Source organism: Salvelinus sp. IW2-2015, unplaced genomic scaffold (assembly GCF_002910315.2).
Source record: "Salvelinus sp. IW2-2015 unplaced genomic scaffold, ASM291031v2 Un_scaffold19, whole genome shotgun sequence".
Lineage (NCBI taxonomy): Eukaryota > Metazoa > Chordata > Actinopteri > Salmoniformes > Salmonidae > Salvelinus > Salvelinus sp. IW2-2015.
The window spans coordinates 591,881-596,149 of NW_019942505.1; the positions used below are offsets into that span (position 1 = coordinate 591,881).

General features: G+C 38.5%; 1 long non-coding RNA gene across 2 annotated transcripts in view; it reads right to left on the bottom strand.

Annotated features, from left to right (window-relative positions):
- Positions 1 to 320: 320 nt before the first annotated feature.
- The window catches only part of LOC112068005 (uncharacterized), a 9,815-nt gene continuing 5,866 nt past the window's right edge, over positions 321 to 4,269 (bottom strand). Inside the window, exons 2-4 of one of the 2 annotated variants that reach the window (XR_002893501.2) lie at positions 1,113 to 1,239; positions 756 to 854; positions 321 to 604 (exon numbers count right to left, since the gene is read on the bottom strand). This is a non-coding gene — a long non-coding RNA (uncharacterized lncRNA). The other variant, XR_002893500.2, reaches the window with a different exon arrangement.

The following is a 4,269-nucleotide window of genomic DNA, read 5'->3' on the forward strand; positions in this document are numbered from 1 at the left end:
GGGGGTTCAGTCCAGTGTTGTGTTAACCCTTTTCTTTAATATTTATCTATAATAATTGGTAGTTCTAAGTATTATTTTCCCTGTTTTTATTTTGCCACAGTATTTAACAGCGGTACACAATAGGAGAGAGACAGMTAATATCTACTTTCRTCGTTAATATCAACCATAAAGGAAAATGGCAAAGTACGAGAGTCATGTTATTAATTGTCCAAAGCAGGGATGGAGAGTGAGCTGGTGAGGTAGGCTGCAGTGGGTTTGCTGGTCAATACATATACTGAACATGTAACCACAGTAATGGTGGCCAGTAAATCAATGAATAACAATGTAATATTGACAAATTAAACAGAAATTGTAGACCTTAAATCTTTTCCAACATGTCAACAGACACTTTACTTCAAATAAGTACAAAACATTTCACAGTGTTAACTTTCTCTTTATCCCTGGTTGATGTACATTTCAGAGCCTCGTCAGTGTGGATAGGGGATAGCATACATTTTCAACAACAAAAACAGCACTTCCAGTTTGTGTTCTTCACGCTGAACTCTTTTGTTTTCATTCCTAGACACAGCACACGGAACCACCGTTGGCATGCAAAACATTCAATCTAAAACAAAACAAAGCGTAACACTTTATAAATAATATCAAATATCAATGCAGTATGACGAATTAGCCATCCATTGTGTTATATCATAAATTGTCTTACATGCCGTCACTGTTGTCAAAAGATTATAAAAATGTTAAATAAAGTTACTAACCCAGTCAGTCTTTGGGCCACATCCAGGATCTTTATCAGTGGCCCACATGAAGCAGTTGTTGACTTTGTTGAACTCTGAACATATGGCTGTCCCACACAACTACATAAAAATAAAGAATTTACATTTACTTTGAATTAAATGTCATTACATACCAGACATTTTTTGTATATCCTCAGCCATTTCTTTTCACAGTTGCTCCATGTGTTTTTGTGAAGGTTTTACATCAATTTGGGAGGGGATGTTGGGGAAGTTCTGTGCAACTTCCTTGGCCATCTACACCAAAAAATAAAATAGAGTTTTTGACCTAATTGTCACATAACAGCTTACCATTCATKATTGAAAATATAACTATCAAACCTGCATTACAAAGACCCCACAGCTGAAGGTGTCCTGCTGCATGGTGTGAGTTATTTCCCCTCCTTTCCACTTTATGTCCACCCAGTCGTCTTTTCCATGGCAGGATCTTCTCATTTTGAAGTATTCTCTTTTTTTTTATGTAAACATAATTGAATTCTGATTAGTTATAGGCAAATGAATACACAGGCCAAAACTGTATGCTGATTTCCTTCTCACTATAATCTAGTAGAGGTAATTTCCTTTATGCCCCATTTAGGCTGTGTGTAGAATGGGGCATAAAGGAAATTACTGAACCATTTACTGAACCATTTACAGGAGAATAATAAAAGTAGCATATAGGATCCAACCCTATCACAGAGTGAATAAATGTAGAGCGTTTGTAGACTTTAAGAAAAAAATATTAAGTGACAGTTTCATCAGTACGTGCTTAAAGAAAGTAATATCACAAAGATCACAGATGACAGTGCCCATCAAGTCTATGACAAGAGAGAATGAATTGTAAGCACCAAAGTGTGTTGGTGTGTTTGTCAAAATAATATCTGAAAATGTCAGTTGTTGAACATAATTTATGAAATATGCAGTTGAGGAATATTCCATGTATCAACACTACATGTAGGACGGACATAAGACATTCCCACATACAGTATACACAGAGGCATTTTTCAGCTATGATTTTACCACTTAGAATCCAGAATGGATATGACAATGGGGCCAGCACAGKACRTAATACACCCTTACAACAATCTACTTTTTGATCTTCTTGACTTCTTATCTGGTAAAYTGCTACTGTGTGTCAAGAAAAGAGCCCCAATTAGGGGTTAGATTAGGGGTTAGTGTACTCCAGTAAAAAAGGKCTGGTTTAGATTAAAAACTATTKCCCTGTGTCCCCCRTTYATAAGGGCATGAGAGACTAGTCAGTGGTAGAATTGAGTTGGCACTTTATTGGGCCAAACACCCACAGACCCACAAGGTTGAGGTTACTCATGGACAGTAATTACTATTTATTTTTTTGCATTGACGCATTGTGTCTTCTAACTGTCCAAGAATAGGATCCAAAGTGCTTGGAAATATTTGTTCCCATAAATACAAAAGAGAATGTCTCTCCTTATACCTCTGGCACTTTAGTCAGACTGCCAGACTGTGTAAAAATGTTATGATGGGGCCGGCAACGGAGTTCCCATTGACTAAGCACCACGGAGACCAATCAGGAGAGAATACATAATACAGGTCAAGTGTGCCAATTGAAAGTCAAGGGGTGTGTCTGTGCCTTTTGGATTACTCTCTCTTTACAGAGAACCCCTGTGGTTCAAGTCAAGAGCTACCYTTCCCCTTTCAGTCTGCTCTGCRCATGTCTGAAAGTGACAGAGCCAGCAGCCAAGAGTTTTTCACAGTATGTCATAAAAAATKATTATACTTATGAATGTATGTAAAATGCTAATAYGAATTAKATCCAGTACAATGGAATAACTATAGTCCACTGACTATATAAGGGTAGTCAGTGGACATTCTGAACCTTGTTTGAAGTCAGTATGYCACATGACCAAGGAGCGATTTMAATYTTATATTTTGAAAAATTAATGTAAAAACGTGTGAGATGRAAATGGACAAACTAAAGGGTGTGCGATGTGTAGGCMCACTGAGTGTACATTCTGGACCTTGTTTGAAGTCAGTAGGTCATATGATCAAAGAGCTATTGAWATWMAAAAATGTMAATAAATRTTWRAAAATWGTGCGRGATGTAAATCGACAAAAAAAAGGTGTGTGCAATGTGTGTCTATGCCATCGGGTTAGCTACAACCAGTTTTGAAAGTTTTAGGAGTAATGGTTAAAGAGCTAGCGGAAATTTGAAAATGTGATTTGGTCACTATGTTGACGGTCCCTAATGGCTGTTGGTGATGTAAGGAAAACTATTTTATATTTTTTATTATTTACCTTTATTTAACAGGTGGGCTAGTTGAGAAGTTCTAATTTACACATGTGACCTGGCCAAGATAAAGCAAAGCAGTGAGACACAAACAACAACACAGAGTTACACATGGAATAAACAAACATACAGTCAATAACACAATAGAGAAAAAAGTCTATATACAGTGTGTGCAAATGATGAGATAAAGGGAGGGAAGGCAATAAATAGGCCATAGTGGGCGAAATAATTACAATTTAGCAATTAAACACTGGAGTGATAGATGTGCAGAGATGAATGTGCAAGTAGAGATACTGGGGTGCAAAGGAGCAAAAAAATAAAAATAACAGTATGGGGATGAGGTAGTTGGATGGGCTATGTACAGGTGAGTGATCTGTGAGCTGCTCTGACAGCTGGTGCTTAAAGTTAGTGAGGGAGATATGGGTCTCCAGCTTCAGTGATTTTTGCAAATCGTTCCAGTCATTGGCAGCAGAGAACTGGAAGGAAAGGTGGCTAAAGTAGGAATTGGCTTTGGGGTGACCAGTGAAATATACCTGCTGGAGCGCGTATTACGGGTGGGTGCTGCTATGGTGACCAGTGAGCTGAGATAAGGCGGGGCTTTACCTAGCAAAGACTTATAGATGACTGGAGCCAGTGGGTTTGGCGACGAATATGAAGCGAGGGCCAGCCAACGAGAGCAAACAGGTCGCAGTGGTGGGTAGTATATGGGGCTTTGGTGACAAAAGGATGGCACTGTGATAGACTGCATCCAATTTGCTGAATATCCCTGACAAGCCTGAATATCTGTCGAATATTCGAATATTCAACCACCTGAAACTGTCTTTACCTCGTACCAGAAATCCAGCTATGTATCATTTTCCTTGATAGACAAGGCCTGAAATGTATATGAAGCTCTTATTGGGGTGGCAGGTAGCCTAGTGGTTAGAGTGTTGGCCAGTACCGAAGATTGCTGAATCGAATCCCTGAGCTGACAAGGTAAAGATCTGGCGTTCTATCCCTGAACAAGGCAGTTAACATAGAATTGTGTTCTAACTGACTTGCCTAGTTAAAAATTTTTAAATGGACCATGTGCTACAATGTCATCCCTATGCCTGTACAACATCTCAGTTTCAAAAGTTTCCAAGGTGGGCATTTGATGTCACTTTCACAAGGGTGCAATGAACAACATTCATTGTGAATTGCTTGTGTCAATTAATTGTTGTTATGTTAAGTTTGACCACAAATCAGCAGTAG